This window comes from Mustela nigripes, chromosome 6, assembly GCF_022355385.1.
Source record: "Mustela nigripes isolate SB6536 chromosome 6, MUSNIG.SB6536, whole genome shotgun sequence".
In the NCBI taxonomy this organism is placed as follows: domain Eukaryota; kingdom Metazoa; phylum Chordata; class Mammalia; order Carnivora; family Mustelidae; genus Mustela; species Mustela nigripes.
Window position 1 is genome coordinate 20289988 of NC_081562.1, and position 20610 is coordinate 20310597.

At 38.6% G+C, this 20610-nt stretch overlaps 1 protein-coding gene across 6 annotated transcripts in view; it reads right to left on the reverse strand.

Moving 5' to 3' along the window:
* ANO4 (anoctamin 4) overlaps window positions 1-20610 on the reverse strand; it is a 457591-nt gene that overhangs the window by 254846 nt on the left and 182135 nt on the right. Inside the window, exon 1 of one of the 6 annotated variants that reach the window (XM_059402261.1) lies at window positions 4138-4177. The exons of the other annotated variants lie outside the window; for them this stretch is intronic. The gene's annotated coding sequence lies outside the window, so the exon portion shown is untranslated. Of the gene's footprint in view, window positions 1-4137; window positions 4178-20610 lie in introns of those variants that run through there. 6 annotated transcript variants of the gene reach the window in all.

Below are 20610 nucleotides of genomic sequence, written 5' to 3' on the forward strand. Positions count from 1 at the left end.
GCTATAAGGAAATTCATGAGGAATCCTTACTGGCTCAGCAAATTCATATGGTCCTCCAAAAATTAAGATTTCTCAGAGGTATAGATAAAGGACCTGGTCCACCAGAGTTCTCTTCATACAATGGCTAAGTCCATGGGGGAGAGAGATATGTAAACAAATAGCACATAAGACATCAAATATACTACAGATATGAAAAGTTAACATTTACTGAAGACTCAGCAGTTACATCCTCAGAAATAAATTATCAGTCAATAAATTGCATGGTCCATTTAATTCTTAATTACTTTGGGAAAAAATGTTGATGTTAGTCATCTATTAAATGTCAGGCACTGTGTTAAATATTGATCATTACACCATTAATGCCTCACCCCTACCCTACAAAACAGAGAAGTCATATCCACCCTTTAAAGATAGGAAACTTGAGGCTCAAGAGGCAAAGTTACTTGTCCAATGTCACATAAGTGAGTAACTGAAATTTTAACCCTCATTTTTTCCACTATAGCATGCAATCTAATGAACTTAATTAATTATATACAAATATATAGGCTTTTTGTGTGTGGGTTTCTGTTTGCTTTTTAGAGAGGGAGGGGGAGAGGCTGAAAGAAGGGAGAGGAACAGTCTTACACTGGCTCCACACCTAATGTAGGGCATGGCATGGGGTCTGATCTCACAACCCTGAGATCATGACCTGAGCCAGAATCGAGAATTGGATGCTTAATTTATTGAGCCACTCAGATGCCCCTAAATAGGCTGTTTTAAGTCTATAGTGGTTCTAAATAATTTAACAAGGCAGCGTTAGAAGGTATGTTATGCTGACATGACTTGGACACAAACTCTTACGAAACCATCTCTTCTCTCTCTTTTCTATCCATTTTGTAATGTCTTCCTGGTTTTCGACCATCTACTAAATACCTTAGTAAGAGCCAGTAAGCCATGTCTCCAGCTCTTGAGCCTCATTCACCTGTCAGCACATGGCTATCCTATTTCTCCAACTAGCTCAAGAGTCTCTAAGAGCAAGGATCTTATTGTGTACTTCTCAGAGTCCTTCCTCAGCTCTGAAAAAAGTACACTCCATACAGAGGTATGGGATGAATATTTGCCTTCAGTTCCTTCTCCTTCTGCACGTTGCATTCTACATGGTGCAAAGACTCCTCGGGAATAGGCAGAGCAGAGTTAAGAGCCAGCCAAGGAAATGACACTGAGTATGTTGACCTGTGCAACAAATTTTTAATTTCATATTTCCTATATCATTATATATTCATCATCTTTCCCAGACACCTTAAGGCCTGAAACCTGGTTGCTTTCCTCAGCTTTAGCAGACAGCTTCCTCCCCAATGCAGCTGAGAAGATGGAGCCCAGGCAATGTCAAGTTTCTAATCTTACCACCTTTCCACCTCAAAATACCTTTCAAAAAAAGTATCTTTTTTTCTTGAGACCTATCATCTACCTTACTTGATAAAAGATATGCAGGCAGAACCTTGAGAAACACATCCTTTAGGGATGAAGAGGGCAAGCATAGTTGGTGTTAAAATGTGAGTGCTGGAATCAGGATTTCTGGGTTCGATTCTGGGTCATACCATATTCTACCTATTTTCCTTACTACAAGTTATTTAGTCTTTTGTGCCTCAGCTTAATCACCTGTGATATGGGGACAATAACAGTTTCTACCTCACAGAGTCATGAAAATGAGTTAATACCTACAGAGTGCTTAGGGCAGTGCCCAGCATACAGCAAGTGTTCAGTGCAAGGCAAAGGTCATCATTGCCTCTATCATATCAGTGACTTCTCTGCACTTTCCTCTCTCACTCCTTAGGCCCTACAATTTAACACCATTGCTTCTGCTCATCTGTTTTTAAATTTTTCCATTGGTTTCCATGACACTCATGCTTGTTACCACTCCCTCTCCTAACTGGAAACTCTCTAACTTGTTCCCAAAGGTGGGGGTGTTCATTTCCTTGGGCTACCATAACTTATTACCACAGCTTTGGTGGCTCGAAACAACAAAAATATTTTATTCCTTTGTCCTTGAGGCTAGAAATCTGAAGTCAAGAAGGACTGTGATCCCTCCAGAAGCTCTGGAGGTAACCTTTTCTCCTTGCTTCTCTCAGCCTCTCATGGGTTCTGGCATTCCTTGGTATTTCTTGCCTTGTGACCACATCACTCCAATACCTGTCTTCATGGTCTCATCACCTCCTATCTCCCTCTGCCTTTCTCTTATAAGGACATGCATGATGGCATTATAGACCACCTGTAAGACAGGATAATCTCTTTATCTTAAGGTCCTTAATCACATCTATAAACTCTTTCCAAATAAGGTCACTTCCACAAGCTCTGCATATTAGAACATGGATGTATATTTGGAGACTATTATCAGTCTACCACAGTGGGTTGTTTCCCAAGGTTTTAACTTTGATCTTCTCTTTCTCTCTATCTCCTAGCCAAGCAATCTTCAAGATTCCATGTCTCCAGCTCTTGTCTTCATGTGATCCTCTCCCAAAGTCACTCTTGCTCTGTCTCCCAAATTTCAAGCCCATATTTCTTACTTGGTCTGCCTTCCCCTGAGAAATTCGATGACTCCACAGAAATACAATAAATGTTTAATATTTTGATAAGAGAAAACAAGCTCATATTTCTTTTAAGTACCTCACAGTTCCTTAAAATCTTATCTAAAATGTGAATATTTTTCTCAATAAAATAAAATTCTTTGGTGCTCCTTCTTTCTGGCTCACTTCCAAGGTTCACTAGCTCTGGCTGCATTGCACAGTAGAAGTACACCCATGTAGAAACGATTCGCTTTCATCTAAATGTCACTCCTGTGATTCAGAAGAGCTCAGTGCCATGGGAACATCTGCAGTTCTGTCGATGTTTTACAACTTGCAGCCAGAGCATCTCTGGGTTGCATCACTCTCCTTGTCATTTCTTAGATAAATTACTTTTCAAACCACTGAAAACCTATGTTTTGAATGTCACTACCATGAGCAAAACATAAAACTCACCTATTCCTGATTAAGAAAAAAAGTAATTTATGCAAGGGGATATTTATTTCTAGTTTTCTCTTTTTTTCTCAGATTTAACTACAATGTAGAGAACGAATCCAACACTTCCTCTTACCAAAACAGTTATGAGAACAGAGATGAAAATTCTCCTGGCTGCTTCTCAGGCTTAGAACTGCTTTCCCAAACTTCTGGAGCTTTTCTAATATCCTCTTTTTTGGGTTCAAAGTACATTTTACAAAATATTTATAAAATAGGCTGATACCCTCCCATACCCTAGGGAGGAAGAAAATTCAAACACATAGATTGCACATAGCCAAGGATGTACCCCAATTATTCTTAGCTTAGGTCAAATCCCATCACAGGGGCAGAATTTGTGCAACCTCAGTCAGATGAACTCAGGTGGACCCACAGCAAACATTCTGAGGAGCTTTGAGTATCAGAAATGGTGGGCAACTGAATATGGGTACATTCTAGGGAGCAATCACAGATGCTGAGATGTAACTCATATGAGACCTCTCTGGGGGTCTGAAGATGGAGGACTATTTAGTCTTAGTAGACCTGATGATAGGATTTGCTACAACCCAACCTTCCTCCATCATACCAGGTTCTTGCGTGTGTCATGTCACCTGTTTGGTCTCCCTGCCTTGTAGCAGGCTATTTGACAGACTGGCATCAACATGTTGCAAAATCTAGCAGCACCAACACATCAAAACATATCAAAACTGCCAAGACACTGTTATTTGGAATTTTTTGACAGTTTTCTATCTAAAGCCACATGAACTTGGCTCAAGCACTTTGGTAAGAGACAAAAATGCTAAGGATTAGATATAATATTACCCAGATTTAACTTTTAGCTCAATGTCTACATAAAGAATTTATAGAACCAGAAAGGATAGGAGACTATAAGAATGTATAGCCAGCATTACTAAATTCAAATAAAGTGCTGGAGATAAATTACCAGGTTTCTCTCCCTCAAACCCACCTAAAGATTCTAGATAACCTTTTTTGTAATTACTTTCTTTCCTGTACCTGGGTCTGATTTAGAGTTTCTCTCCCCCCCCCCCCCCAACAGAATTCTACCAGAAGCACTTCATTTCAGGAAACCACGGTGACACAGTGAATGATTGTCCTCAGTTCATACCTCCTCTCTATCATGTGATCCATCAGTCCTTCCCAGTAGGGAGAGAAAGTATGTTTCCTGCTCTGTTGATTTTGGACTTGGTCATCATGACTTGCTTCAGTTAATGAGATGCTACAGGACATAATGAAAACAGAGACATGAAATGTGCTTGCATTGCTTTGCCTGAGTTACTTATTCCCTGCTCCCTCCCTACTTCAACACTTCTGAGGATCCTCTACAAGATCTACTCCTATTGGATGGCCCCTTTTACATGGCTCTCTTTCTGCTGGGCTCTAATATTACCCTTGCTTCTTTACAAATAGTTAAGCCCCTCTGAGGCAAAGAGGTGGAGGAGTAAGCACCCTATTTCAACAGGTCCCCTGAATTGAGCTGGATATCTACCAGACCATTCTGAACACCCACAAAATCAGCCTGTGATGTAAAAAGATACACCTGGATCTCTACAAATGGGATACCTCACGGTTGGTCTCAAGATATAAAGTGGGGAGCTATGATTCTGCAGGCAGATATCAGAAGATAAATGGAAGGGGGAGGTGGAATCTGGGATCCTGCACCACCAGAGCCCAAAAGCCTCCTGCACTGGGGACCTGGCACAGACTCGCAGACCAGTAACTGCGGGAAAAAGACTTTAAGGCAGCCTCCCAGACTGAAAGCTGGAGCTGTCAGGGTGCACATGTGAACAGGGGGTAGCTGGCAGTTTTAGAAGCACAAAGGCCAGAGACATGCCCAGACCTGGAAGCGAGGGCTGGGAATGCTGCTGTGGGGTGTACAACACAGGACACTGCAGTTTTTAGCAGCACAGATGGAAATGGAGACAGTGTGGCCTGGAGAGCTCACTGAAGAACAGACTGCGATCTCTCTGCTCTGAGACATGTTTAGATATAGTCACTTCTACTCTGACTCTCAGAAGAGACACAGAAAGCCACCAGGGAAAGACCTCAGGGAACAAAAGCCCCCCAAACTGGTTTTTACTGAGCCCATTCCCTACCCCACTCCCACAGTGGGCAGGGCAACTCTGCCCAAACAGGTTTGCCTAAGTAATAGCATGGCAGGGCCCTCCCCCAGAAGGTAGGCTGGAAGAACAAGAGGCCAACAAACAGGTGCATCTTGCTTGGGTTGTGGTCAATAATTTGGACTCTATACATTCCCTCAACCACCTCTCAACAGAATGACTAAGAGAAGGTACCCCCAACATAGGAAAGATTCAGAGACTGTGACCTCTACCACAGAACAAATGTATATGGATATAAGCAAGATGTCAGAAATGGACTTCAGGGTAACAGTTATGAAGACAATAGCTAGAATGGAGGAAACCATTAATGACAACATGGATTCTCTAAGGGCAGAAGTGAGAGCTGAACTGGCAGAACTTAAAAATGCTATCAATGAGATCCAGTCTAATCTAGATACTCTTGACATCTAGGGTAAACAAGGCAGAAGAACTAATTAGTGATCCAGAAGACAAACTTATAGAAAAGAAGGAACAGGAGGAGGCCTGGAACAAACAGCATAAAATCCATAAAAACAGAATTAGAGAAATAAATCATGCCATGAAATGTTCCAATGTCAGAATTATTTGGATTCCTGAGATGGTAGAGAGAGAGAAAGGATTAGAAGATATATTTGAACAAATCAAAGCCAAGAATGAATGAATGAAAGAAGTATTCATGTCCTAGAGGCAGAGAGGACCCCTCCCAAGATCAAGGAGAACAGACCAATGCCCCAGCATATAATAGTAAAACTCACAAATCTTAGAACCAAGGAAACCATATTAAGGGCAGTTAGGAGGAAGAGATTCCTTACAAACAGAGGGAGGAATATTAGAATAACGTCAGACCTGTCCACAGAGACCTGGAAAGACATATTCAGGGTACTAAATGAGAAGAACATGCAGCCAAGAATTCTTTAGCTGGCAAGGCTGTCATTCAGAATGGATGGAGAGATAAAAAGCTTCCAGGACCAGCAGAAACTGAAAGTATGTGACCACTAAGCTGGACCTGCAAGAAATATTAAGGGGGGATCTCTAAAAGTAGAAAGACCCCAGAAGTGATATAAAACAGAAATTTACAGATACAAACTACAGAAACAAAGACTTCACAGGCAACATGATGACAATAAAATCATATTTTTCAAAAATCATTCTTAACATGAATGGCCGATATGCTCCTATAAAATGGCACAGGGTGGCAGATTGGATAAAATGACAGGATCCATCCCTATGTTGCCTAAAAGGGACTCATTTTGAACCTAAAGATATACCCAGACTGAAAATGAAGAGATGGAGACCATCTTTCATGCCAACAGACCTCAAAAGAAAGCAGGGGTAGCAATTCTCACATCAGACAAATTAGATTTTAGACTAAAGACTGTAGTTAAAATACAAAAGGACATAATATCATTTTTCTTAAAGATTTTATTTATTTATCAGAGAGAGAGGGGGAGAGAGCAAGCACAGGTAGACAGAATGACAGGCAGAGTCAGAGGAAGAAGCAGGCTCCCTGCTGAGCAAGGAGCCCGATGTGGGACTCCATCCCAGGACGCTGGGATCATGTCCTGAGCGGAAGGCAGCTGCTTAACCAACTGAGCCACCCAGGCGTCCCCATAATATCATTTTTAAAGAGTCTATCCAACAAGAAGATCTAACAATTGTAAATATCCATGCCCTCAACATGGGAACAGTCAACTACATAAGCCAACTGTTAACCAAAACATTCCACTCATTCTTCTCAAGCACACATGGAACCTTCTCCAGAATAGACCACATCCTGGATCACAAATCAGGTCTCAACTGACACCAAAAGACTGAAATTATTCCCTGCATATGCTCAGACCACAATGCTTTGAAACAGGAACTCAGTCACAAGAAAAAGTTTGGAAGAAATTCAAACACTTGTAAGCTAAAGACCATCCTGCTCAAGAATGTTTGGGTCAACCAGGAAATTAAAGAAGAACTTAAACAATTCATGGAAACCAAAGAGAACAAAAACACCAAAACAAATGGGATATGGCAAAGGCAGTCCTAAGGGGGAAATGCATAGCCATTCAAGCCTCACACAAAAACACAGAAAAATCCTGATTACACAAACTGTCTTTACACCTTGAAGAGTTGAAGAATCAACAACAAATTAAGCCTAACCCATGCACAAGAAGGAAAATAATTAAGATTAGAGCAGAGATCAATGAATTAAAACCAGAAATACAATAGAACACATCAAAGAAACTAGAGGTTGGTTCTCTGAAAGAATTAATAAGATTGATAAAACACTGGCCAGACTTATCCAAAAGAAAAGAGAAGGGACCCAAATTAATAAAATTATGAATGAAAGGGGAGATATCATGACTAACACCAAGGAAACAGAAACAATTATCAGAAATTATTATCAACAGCTATGTGCCAGTAAATTAAGTAACCTGAAAGAAATGGATGCATTCTTGGAAACCTATAAACTACCAAAACTGAAACAGAAAGAAATTGACAACCCGAATAGACCAATAACCAGTAACAAGATTGAAGCAGTGATCAAAAAACTCCCAAAAAACTAGAGTCCAGGACCTGACGTATTCCCTGGGGAATTCTACCAAACATTCAAAGAAGAAATAATAGCTATTGTCCTGAGAAACAGAAGGAAAACTTCCAGACTCATTCTATGAGGCCAGCATTACCTTCATCCCAAAACCAGGATAAGACCCCATCAAAAAGGAGTTTCAGACCAATATCCCTGATGAATATGGATGCTAAGATTATCAGCAAGATCCTAGCTAGTAGGATCCAATAGTACTTTAAAAGGATTATCCACTACAACCAAGTGGGATTTATCCCTGGTGTGCAAGAGTGGTTCAGCAGTCACAAATAAATCAATGTTATAGAACAAATAAATAAGAGAGGAGAGAAGAAACCCATAGTCTCTCAAGAAACCCATCTTCTCAATAGGTGCAGAAAAATTATTTGACAAAACACAGCATCCTTTCCTGATCAAAACTCTTCAGACTATAGGGATAGAGGGAACATTCCTTGATTTTATAAAATCTACCTATGAAAAACGCACAGCAAACATCATTCTCAAGGGGGTAAAGCTGAGAGCCTTTCCCTTAAAACCAGGAACATGACAAGAATGCCTACTCTCACCACTATTGTTCAACTATTCTCTTTCTTCACAGATGACATGATACTATGTGGAAAACCCAAAAGTCTCCAACACCAAATTATTAGAACTCATATAGCAATTCAGTACTGCGGCTGGATATAAAATCAATGCCTAGAAATCAGTTGTTTTCTTATACACTAATAATGAAACTATAAAAAGATAAATTAGAGAATCAACTCCATTTACAATAGCACCAAAAACTATAAGATACCTAGGAATAAACCTAACCAAAGAGGTAAAATACATATACTCTAGGAACTACAGAAAACTCATGAAAGAAATCAAAGAAGACACAAAAAGATAGAAAACCATCCCATGCTCCTGGATAAGAAGAATAAACATTGTTAAAATGTTCATGCTGCCCAGAACAATCTATACTTTCAAGGCCATCCCAATCAAAATACCAATGGCATTTTTCAAAGTTCTGGAACTAACAATCCTAAAATTTGTGTGGAACCAGAAAAGACCCAAAATGGCTAAGGAAATGATGAAAAAGAAAAACAAAGCTGGGGCATCACATTGCATAATTTCAAGTTATACTACAAAGCTTTGATCACAAAGACAGTAAAGTACTGGCACAAAAACAGACACATAGATCAATGGAACAGAAGAGAGAGACCAGATATGGACTCTCAACTCTATGGTCAACTAATTTTCAACAAAGCAGGAAAAAATATCCAATGGATAAAAGACTGTCTCTTCAATAAATGGTGCTGGGAAAATTGGATGACTATATACAGAAGAATAAAACTTGACCATTCTTTTACACCATACACAAAGATAAACTTTAAATTGATGAAAGACCTCAATGTGAGACAGGAATCCATCAAAATCCTAGAGGACAACATAGGCAGTAACCTCTTCAACATCGGCCACAGCAACTTCTTTCAAGACATGTCTCCAAAGGCAAAGGAAACAAAAACAGAAATGAACTTTTGGGACTTCATCAAGATCAAAAGCTTCTGCACAGCAAGGGAAACAATCAACAAAACAAAGAGGTCACCCACAGAATGGGAAAAGATATTTGCAAATGATACTACAAAGGGCTGATATCCAAGATCTATAAAGAACTTCTCAAACTCAACACCCAAAAACCAAATAATTAAGTCAAAAAATGGGCAGAAGACATGAACAGACATATCTCCAAAGAAGACATACAAATGGCTAAGAGACAAATGAAAAAATGTTCATCATCATTAGCCATCAGGGAGATTCAAATCAAAACCACATTGAGACACCACCTCACACCAGTTAATCGCAAAAATTGACAAGAAACAAGTGTTGGAGAAGTTGTGGAGAAAGGAGAATGCTCTTACACTGTTGGTGGTAATGCAAGTTAGTGCAGTCACTTTGGAAAACCATGTGGAGGTTCCTCAAAAAATTAAAAATAGAGCTACCCTTGATCCAGCAATCACACTACTTGGTATTTACCCCAAAGATACAGATGTAGTGAAAAGAAGGGCCATATGAACCCCAATGTTCATTGCAGCAATGTCCACAATAGCCAAATTGTGGAAAGAGCCAAGATGCCCTTCAACAGACAAATGGATACAGAATATGTGGCCCATATACACAATGGATTATTAGTCAGGTATCAGAAAGGATGAATACCAAACTTTTGCATCAGCATGGTTGGGACTGAAGGAGATTATGCTGAGTGGAATAAGACAAGCAGAGAAAGTCTATTATCATATGGTTTCACTTATATGTGAAACATAAGGAATAACATGAGGGCATTAGAAGAAGGAAGGGAAAAATGAAGGAGGGGGAAATTGAAGGGGGAGATGAAACATGGGAGACTATGGACTCCAAGAAACAAACAGGGTTTTAGAGGGGAGGTGTGTGGGAGGATGAGTTAGCCCGATGATGGTTATTAAGGAGGGCACATCTTGCATGGAGCACTGGATGTTATACACAAACAATGAATCATGGAACACTAAATCAAAAACTAATGGAAGTACTGTATGGTGACTAACATAACATAATAAAAAAAAATAGTGAAGCCTTCACAGTTGCTAGACCCTGAGTGCTTCTGTACCTCTTAATTTCCTTAACACAATCCCTCCTATGAAACATGCAAAGTATCACCTTTATTAGTCTCTTCATTTGTTAGAATTCTGTTTTCTCCTGCACTTTGGTTATTAGAGACTTGGAAATCCATCCTTTTCAATTTTAACATGTAAAGGTACTACATCCTCGTAAGTCAACAACAATATCACTGAGAACTTCCTTGGAAGGTTCTCAAAAACTTCATGTGTGTTATCCTTCATCTTTATTCCCCAAGATTTTCTCATTTTGTGACATTTTGGTCATCTTTATTTTTTTTCTTCACTACTCTGAATGCTAATCTAGACCTTCACCTCATCTAGCAATATTTAACTTAACCTAAATCTTTACATTCTCACACTGGTGAGCACTGAGAAAAAGGCTATGGAATTCTTGTCATTCCATGAAAGTTTAAGGGTTTTCCTTGTGTTGTGTGGCCTTAGACAAAATGTACCCCTCTCCCCAACCTGCCATCATACACACAGATATAAAACTTCTAACCAGAAATTTGTCATAGGTTATATTTAAGGATATAAACAAGATGGAAGTAGGCAATTACAAGAGTATGGTTTAAAATTAATACTTTGGGAAAGAGCTCTTTGTGAGACCTTCAATTGTTTACTGATTGATGCACGGAACAAACATTTGTTAAAACTCACTCTGCTAAGCACTGAGGATTCAAGAATTCAAAGATTAAAGGATAAAGTCCTTACACTCATGGAGCTCAGAGTCTGATAGAGGAGGCATACCCCAGTCCTAAAGAAGCAAAGAGCTAGGGATTCCAATGTCATCTGGAGAAAGATAGCAACACTTCTTGGATTTAAAAAAAGATCAGGTCATTTTGTCTTTCCTTAAGCAACAAGTGAAAAGGCATCTCTGTTTTTCCTAAAACAAATTTAACAAATTGACATTTTTCATAATAGAGTGGTATAGTCAATTGTTACCACATCCCAAATACATACAGTTCGCAGTAGACAACAAAAATAATGAAGAAACTAGGTATCTCCTTTATATGGTAAAATTCACACTTTGTGAAACAGTAAACACCACAATTGCTAAATTTCAGTGGAATCACTTATTAAGTGGTATCTCCAAGTGAGCAACTTAAATAGCCTAAGAACATTATTCCTTAAAATCCTTGGACTCAACTTTAATTTATCTTGGCAATCAATAAGACACTTCTAAAAGTGAAACAAAATGGTTTATTGCCAGTAACATCAAATGATAAGCACTAACCCCCTAAAAGGAACAGTGCTTTATGTAAGATTTTGGTCATTTAAGTAAGTGAGCAAAAATTTAGTTAAAAAGAATTCCTTCTTACAAAATAACATTTCTACTGACAGTGACTGAGCTCTACACCCTCCAATGACAGAAATAAGGATGATGAAGGTAGAATCTGTGTTCTGGCAAGGAAAAAAAGTATGTGGAAGTAACTCTAAAAGAAGGGGGAGATGAAAGGGCCACAAGGGAGGTACGATTCAGAATATATACACTCCAAGCACACTTTTCCTATAAAGAGCCATATAGTAAATAGTTTGGCTTTGCAGGCCATATGATCTCTGTTGCAATTACTCAACTTTGCTCATATAGCTCCAAAGCAGCTATTGACAATTTATAAAAAAAGGAATGTGACTCAGTTCCAATGAAGTTCTACTTTTAAAACTAGGCAGGAGGTCAGATTTGGTCTTTGGGATATAGTTTTTCCCACCCAGAATTATGGGGGAACGGCGAAAGTCTTCATGAAAATGGCAGTACATCGCTTCTCAGCCTTTTGGCTAAGATCAAGTGAAGAGGGCAGTACATGGTGTCACTAAGTCTATACTGATGGGTATGTTTCTAATCAGCAAAGATGAAGGGAAAGAGCATTCTTGGAAACAAGGGCATTGAGGGTATGAAAGAACAGAGTGAATTCATGGGAGGAAGAGGTGTCCAGTTTCAAGCATGTTTAAGATACGTGAGCAGTAACACTGGCTATTTAGACTGAGATAACTGACTTTTATATGGAATTTTAAAATGTTTAGACAATTTGTCAAGAGCCTTGAACACTGCACTAAGAGTATCATCTTCATTTTAGGACAGCAAGGAATCACTGAAGCTATGTGATCAAGGTTGGGAGGGTGTATCATCAGAACAGGGATTTAAGAAGATATTGACTACTTCAACTGCGGAAATAGATCAGGCTAAGAACCACAGAGGCCTGGATCAGAACAGTGGCAATAAGGATTCAAACAGATTCAGAAGAGACTGAAAGTAGATTCTGTAGAATTTGATAAACTTTTTGAGGTTTAGGGGTGTGAGGAAAGAATCAAAATTAACTTTGGATCTGAAGATGGTTAGCAGAAATAAAAACAGATGGGATATTTGATAGGCAAGATGTTGGGTTAAGCTTTGTATATGTTAGGTTTCTGGCTCCCCCTGGAAAAATAACTTTTTCCAAGGTATTAATTTTAAGCCACAGATTTTGGAGTTGGACAACCAAATAAAATGTTCACCCAGCACTGCCAGAAATAGAGGTGTGGAGTTTGGAAATGTTTCTGGCTGCAGTTCTTTGTCCACAACTGCACTGATGGGGTGAGTGAAGGAGACAGATTAATGCTAAAGCTCTGAGAGATACTATAGAAAATAATTTTTTGTAGAAAAGAAGTGAGATCTCAGATAAATCTTAATGGAATTTCTAGAAAGGAGTAAACAAAATAAAAGCAACAATAGTTAGCATTTGTAGAGGATTTACTATGTGCCAGGCATCATTCTATGAGTAATAAATACATTAACTCATTTAATCATTGTATCAATCACACATGAGACATACAAATTCTTTTTTTTTTTTTTTTAATTTTTTATTTTTTATAAACATATATTTTTATCCCCAGGGGTACAGGTCTGTGAATCACCAGGTTTACACACTTCACAGCACTCACCAAATCACATACCCTCCCCAATGTCCATAATCCCACCCCCTTCTCCCAAACCCCCTCCCCCCGGCAACCCTCAGTTTGTTTTGTGAGATTAAGAGTCACTTATGGTTTGTCTCCCTCCCAATCCCATCTTGTTTTATTTATTCTTCTTCTACCCACTTAAGCCTCCATGTTGCATCACCACTTCCTCATATCAGGGAGATCATATGATAGTTGTCTTTCTCTGCTTGACTTATTTCGCTAAGCATGATACGCTCTAGTTCCATCCATGTTGTTGCAAATGGCAAGATTTCATTTCTTTTGATGGCTGCATAGTATTCCATTGTGTATATATACCACATCTTCTTGATCCATTCATCTGTTGATGGACATCTAGGTTCTTTCCATAGTTTGGCTATTGTGGACATTGCTGCTATAAACATTCGGGTGCATGTGCCCCTTTGGATCACTACATTTGTATCTTTAGGGTAAATACCCAATAGTGCAATTGCTGGGTCATAGGGCAGTTCTATTTTCAACATTTTGAGGAACCTCCATGCTGTTTTCCAGAGTGGCTGCACCAGCTTGCATTCCCACCAACAGTGTAGGAGGGTTCCCCTTTCTCCGCATCCTCGCCAGCATCTGTCATTTCCTGACTTGTTGATTTTAGCCATTCTGACTGGTGTGAGGTGATATCTCATTGTGGTTTTGATTTGTATTTCCCTGATGCCGAGTGATATGGAGCACTTTTTCATGTGTCTGTTCGCCATCTGGATGTCTTCTTTGCAGAAATGTCTGTTCATGTCTTCTGCCCATTTCTTGATTGGATTATTTGTTCTTTGGGTGTTGAGTTTGCTAAGTTCTTTATAGATTCTGGACACTAGTCCTTTATCTGATATGTCGTTTGCAAATATCTTCTCCCATTCTATCAGTTGTCTTTTGATTTTGTTAACTGTTTCCTTTGCTGTGCAAAAGCTTTTGATCTTGATGAAATCCCAGTAGTTCATTTTTTCCCTTGCTTCCCTTGCCTTTTGCGTTGTTCCTAGGAAGATGTTGCTGCGGCAGAGGTCGAAGAGGTTGCTGCCCGTGTTCTCCTCAAGGATTTTGATGGATTCCTTTCGTACATTGAGGTCCTTCATCCATTTTGAGTCTATTTTTGTGTGTGGTGTAAGGAAATGGTCCAATTTCATTTTTCTGCATGTGGCTGTCCAATTTTCCCAGCACCATTTATTGAAGAGGCTGTCTTTTTTCCATTGGACATTCTTTCCTGCTTTGTCGAAGATTAGTTGACCATAGATTTGAGGGTCTATTTCTGGGCTCTCTATTCTGTTCCATTGATCTATGTGTCTGTTTTTGTGCCAGTACCATGCTGTCTTGATGATGACAGCTTTGTAATAGAGCTTGAAGTCCGGAATTGTGATGCCACCAACGTTGGCTTTCTTTTTCAATATCCCTTTGGCTATTCGAGGTCTTTTCTGGTTCCATATAAATTTTAGAATTATTTGTTCCATTTCTTTGAAAAAGATGGATGGTACTTTGATAGGAATTGAGACATACAAATTCTTTATTCCCATTTTATAGATGAGAAAATTGAGGTACAGAAATAATATGTAACTTACCAAAGGCCACACATAAGTGGCACAGCCAAGATTTGAACCCAGGCAGCCTGACTAGCCTACACAGCAATGTTGCTCTAAGGAGAAGTAGGAGAAGTACCAAATTGCTAAAGGAATGCTGAGGAAATTGAGAACGGAGAAGAGAAGAGTTCAAAGTACACTGAGACAGAAATGGAAGTTTAAACACAAAAAGCTAAAGAATGAGAAGATGGCCAATAAACACAGAAAGTGAAGACAGTGAATCCAATACACTGAATTCAAGTCCTATGGCAGGCAGAACCATACACATGGCAAAGAGGAGTGTGCAAATTTGATTAAGGACTTTGTATGGGGAGATTATGCTGGGTGAAATAAGGAAACCCAATCCCATCATCAGGCCTTAAAAACAGAGACTGTTTTGTGGCTGGGGTCAGAGAGAGATGCTCAGTTGTTGGCTCATGGAAGGGACATGAAGCAAAGAATATGGCAGCTCTAGAAACTGGAAAAGGAAGGGAAACAAATTCTTCCCTAGAGACTCCAAAAGAAACACAGTCCTGCTAACAATTTAATTAGGCAAGTAAGAGCTATGTCAAACTGCTACCTTGCAGAACTTTAAGTTAATAAATTTGTGTCATTTTGAGCCACCAAGTGTGTGGAAATTTGTTACCATAGCAATAAAACACTAATCCAGGTTCCCAGCTCTTCTTAATCTGATTAATATTTTTGCTAATAATTCCAACACCCTGGTCTACTGGCCAATCCCAAGTCGCCCTCATTGACAATGAGCCTTTCCCAGAGTCAGTATGGCCTCCCAGATGTTCAAGGCAGTGTACTGAGGGAACAGGGAAGGAGACAGATGGCTCTGTATCAATTTCCTTAATCAATATTTAATTTAACTGACCATAAAACAAATGTTAATTCAAAAATGTCTAAAAATTTATCAAAACTAACTTCAGAATACAGCCCACTAATTATTTACTGATTCCAGCTCTATGCTAATAATGGTGCAATTAGATTTCTAGCTATATAATGTGCTTCTATAGACACTTGGTTTAACAAATGTTTGAAAAACAGGAACAAAATGACACTAAGTTACATGCACTATGAAATATAACTTTTAAATCAAATTTACAATGATTATTTCCAAAAGAACAGTGAAGGTTATTTATGTGATTTGAGTTATAAAATTGACCTTGACTAATTTCAGTATTAATTTCTGATACAGTTAATAATTAATGAAAATTTGCCTAGGAGACAATTTTTATATTTTAAGACCCATCTGAGATACCTTAAATTGTAAATGATTATTTTTTCCTTAAACATTTAAAATAATCTATCCCTTACATTGCAAAAATATTTAGCAAAAGGATTTGAGATAACTCAAAGCAAGATATATTTTTTCTAAAGGATCTTTTAAAACTGTTTTGTCATTTGTTACACAGTGTTGAAAGTCTGTTCAAAAGGCAACATTAGCCTAAATAACATGTTAGTTCAGAGGGACTTAATAGATATATACAGAACACTCTATCCAACAGCAGCAGAATACAAATTCTTCTCCAGAGCAATGGAACATTCTCCCAGATAGATCATAAGCTGGGCAACAAACAGGTCCAAATAAATTTAGGAATACTGAAACCCTATCAATCATCACTTCTGAAAATAATGATATAAAACTAGAAACAAATTATGAAAAAAAGAATAGTCACGAGTATGTAAAGACTAAAAAACATATTCCTGAATATGTCAAAGAAGAAATCAACAAAGAAACCAGAAAATATGAGCCAAATAAAATGGAAACACAACATACTAAATGTATAGGAAGCAGCAAAAGCAGTTCTAGAAAAGAAGCTTATAGTGCTAAACACCTACATTAAGAAAAAGAAACAGGGGGAGAGGAAGCAATATGGAATTGGAGACTGAAATAACGTCAGGTCCCAGGAGTTGAGCTAGATAGTTATCAAACCTTCTGAACACCGACAAACTCAAAGCAGGAGATCAAAGAAAAGAAAAGCAGCAATTCTAGGAACAGAAAATCAACCACTTTTGGGAAAGTAGGACATGCAGAGAAGTGAATCCGAAAGGACGAGAAGATAAACTGTGGGGGGAGGGGCTGGCTCCCAGTAAGCAGAGGAACAGTGGAGTGAAAAACAGAACTTTTAGAGAAGTCTGCTCGACTGAGGGACATCACTACAGAAGCTAAGCATGGATGGAACCCTTGTGGGGACAGTGTGGTCTCAGGACCCACAGGGTCACACAAAGACTGGGGGTGTCTGAGTTTGGCAGAGATGCCAGGTATCAAACGGAGAAGCTGGCTACAAAGATGGAGCTGAAGTGGGGGCTCTTAGCTCAGGGTTACCTTAAACCACGATCCAAGACACAGTCGTGTCACTGCACTTAAAGCAGGGACCCCACAACTGGCATATTCAAAGAGCCCCTCGTTCTTCCTTCTGGAGCAGCATAGGAATGTGGCAGGAATCTGCTGCATTTGGAGACCCCAAATGGAGGTAGGCACCAGAGATAGAAACACTCAGTCACAGGCCGGGTAAGCACAGAGCATGACCAGAGACCAGGGAGATGGGAGGATTTGACTGCTTTTCTCTGAGGGAGCACTGAGGAGTAGAGCCCCAGGTTCTCAGATCCTACGGGAAGAGATTGGGAGGCTGCCATTATCATTCCCATCCTCCAAAGCTTTACAGAAAGCATTCAGTAAACAAAAGCTACCAAGACCAAAATCTCACAGATTACGTAGCCTGGCCCCTGGCAAGGGCAACTCCATCTTGGACAAAGACATTTGAGAATCACTGCAACAGGCCTCTCCCACAGAAGATCAGCAAGAACATCCAATCAAGACCAAGTTTACCAATCAATGAGAACTGCGAAACTCCAGAGGTAGGTGAAAGCAACACATAGAATTCGTGGCTTTTTCCCCATGATCCTTTAGTCTTTCAAAGTTGACTTTTTTTATTTTATTTCTTTCTTATTCTGTTTTTTTTAAACTTTTCCTCCTTCCTCTTTAAATGTTTTTAAGCTATTTTCTCTTATCAATACCTTTTGAAAAAAAATCTTCTTAAATTTTCATTATTATATTTTATCCCTTCATTGTATTTAACCTTATTACTGTATACATCTAAGTTTTATATTCTTTAACATTTTGGGATATAGCTTCTTCTTATAGATAAAATATACCATAAATCGAGCTCCAGCCTGAACAAATTCTCTCTTCTTTTAATTGTTTTTCTATTCCAACCAAATGATCAAATCCTCCTTTAGACTCTTTTTAAATTTCATCATTACAGTAATATTCCATCTCTACATATTGTTTAACCTTATTTTTTGTGTATATATATAAGTTTTTCTTTCTTTAAAATTTTGGGAGGTAGTTTCTTCTTGGAGACCAGAATACACCCAAAATCAGATGGGTGGCTCTGTTCTATTCACCAGTCTAATATATATATATTTTTTATTTTTATTATTTCCTCCTTTATCCTCCCCCCAGTTTTGGTTCTCTTCTGATTTGGTTAGCATATATTTTTCTTGGGTCTTTGCCTCCCTTTTAGTATTTTACTCTCTCATTCATATATTCTTATCTGGATAAAATGACAAGGCAGAAAAATGCACCACAAAAAAAAGAACAGGAGGCAGTACTGATGGTTAGGGACCTAATCAATAAAAACACTGGTGATTTAAAAAAAAAAAAAAAACACTGGTGATATGTCAGAAGTAGAGTTCAGAATGATGATTATCAAGGTGTTAGCTGGGCTCAAAAAAGGCATGGAAGATATTAGAGGATCCCATTCTGGGGAAATAAAATCCCTTTCTCGACAAATAACTAAAATCTAAGCAATTTGAAATTTAAAAAGCTATTAATGAGGTGTAATCAAAAGTGGAGGCTCTTAATGCTAGAATAAGTGAGGCAGAAGAGAGAATTAGTGATATAGAAGTGATTATATTAGTGATATAGTGATATATTAGGGATATAGAAGACCAAATGACAGAGAATATAGAAGCTGAGCAAAGGAGAAACAAACAACTACTGAACCACGAGGGAGAATTCAAGAGATAAGTGATACCATAAGATGAAATAATATTAGAATAATAGGGATCCCAGAAGAAGAAGGAAGAAAGAAAGAGAGGGAAAAAGGTATATTGGAGCAAATTATAATAGAGAATTTCCCTAATATGGCAAAGGAAACAAGCTTCAAAATCCAGGAGGCACAGAGAACCCCCCTCAAAATCAATAAAAATAGGTACACACCCCCATCATCTAATAATAAAACTTACAAATCTTAGTAACAAACAGAAAATCCTGAAGGCAGCTTGGGACAAGAGATCTGTAACATACAATGGTGGAAATATTAGAGTGGCAACAGACTTATCCACAGAGACCTGCCAGGCCAGAAAGGACTGGCATGATATATTCAGAGCGGTAAATGAGAAAAATATGCAGCCAAGAATACCATATTCAGCTAGGCTATCATTGAAAATAGGAGAGAGAAAAAGCTTCCAGGACAAAGAAAAATTACAGGAATTTGCAAACACCAAGCCAGGCTTACAGGAAATATTGAAAGGGGTCCTCTAAGCAAAGAGAGAGCCTAAACGTAACACACCAGAAAGGAACAGAGACAACATACAGTAACAGTCACCTTACAGGAAATACAATGACACTAAATTCCTATCTTTAAATAGTTACCTTGAATGTAAATGGGCTAAATGCCCCAATCAAGAGACACGGGATATCAGAAAGGATAAAAAAAACAAGACCCATTGATATGCTATCTACAAGAAACTCATTTTAGACCCAAAGACACCTCCAGACTTAAAGTGGGGGGAGGGAAAACAATTGACCATGCTAATGGACGTCAAAAGAAAGCTGGGGTGGTAATCCTTATATCAGATCAATTAAATTTTAAGCCAAAGACTATATAATAAGAGATGAGGAAGGACACTATATCATACCAAAGAGTCTGTCCAACACGAAGATCTATGCCCCTAATATGGAAGCAGCCAACTATATAAACCAATTAATAACAAAATCAAAGAAACACATTGACAATAATACAGCAATAGTAGAGGACTTTAACAGTCCCCTCACTGAAACAGACAGATCATCTAAGCAAAAGATTAACAAGGAAATAAAGGCTTTAAGTGACACACAGGACCAGATGGACATCACAGATACATTCAGAACATTCCATCCCAAAACAACAGAATACACATTCTTCTCTAATGCACACGGAACATTCTCCAGAATAGATCATATCCTAGGTCACAAATCAGAACTCAACCAGTACCAAAATATTGGGATCATTCCCTGCATATCTTCAGACCACAATGCTCTGAAGCTAGAACTCAATCACACAAGGAAAGTTGGAAAGTACTCAAATACATGGAGGCTAAAGAGCATCCTACTAAAGAATTAATGGGTCAACCAGGAAATTAAAGAACAACTGAAAATAATTCATGGAAACAAATGAAAATGAAAACACAACTGTTCAAAATCTGTGGGAAACAGGAAGGACAGTCATGAGAGGAAATAATATAGTGATACAAGCCTTTCTCAAAAAACAAGGTCTCCAAAACACAACCTAACCCTACACCTAAAGGATCTGGAGAAAGAACAGCAAAGAAAGCCTAAACCCAGCAGGAGAGGAGAAATCATAAAGATCAGAGCAAAAATCAAGGAAATAGAAGCCAAAAGAACAGTAGAACAAATCAACGAAACTAGGAGCTGGTTCTTTGAAAGAATTAATAAGATTGATAAGCCCCTGGCCAAATTTATCAAAAAGAAAAGAG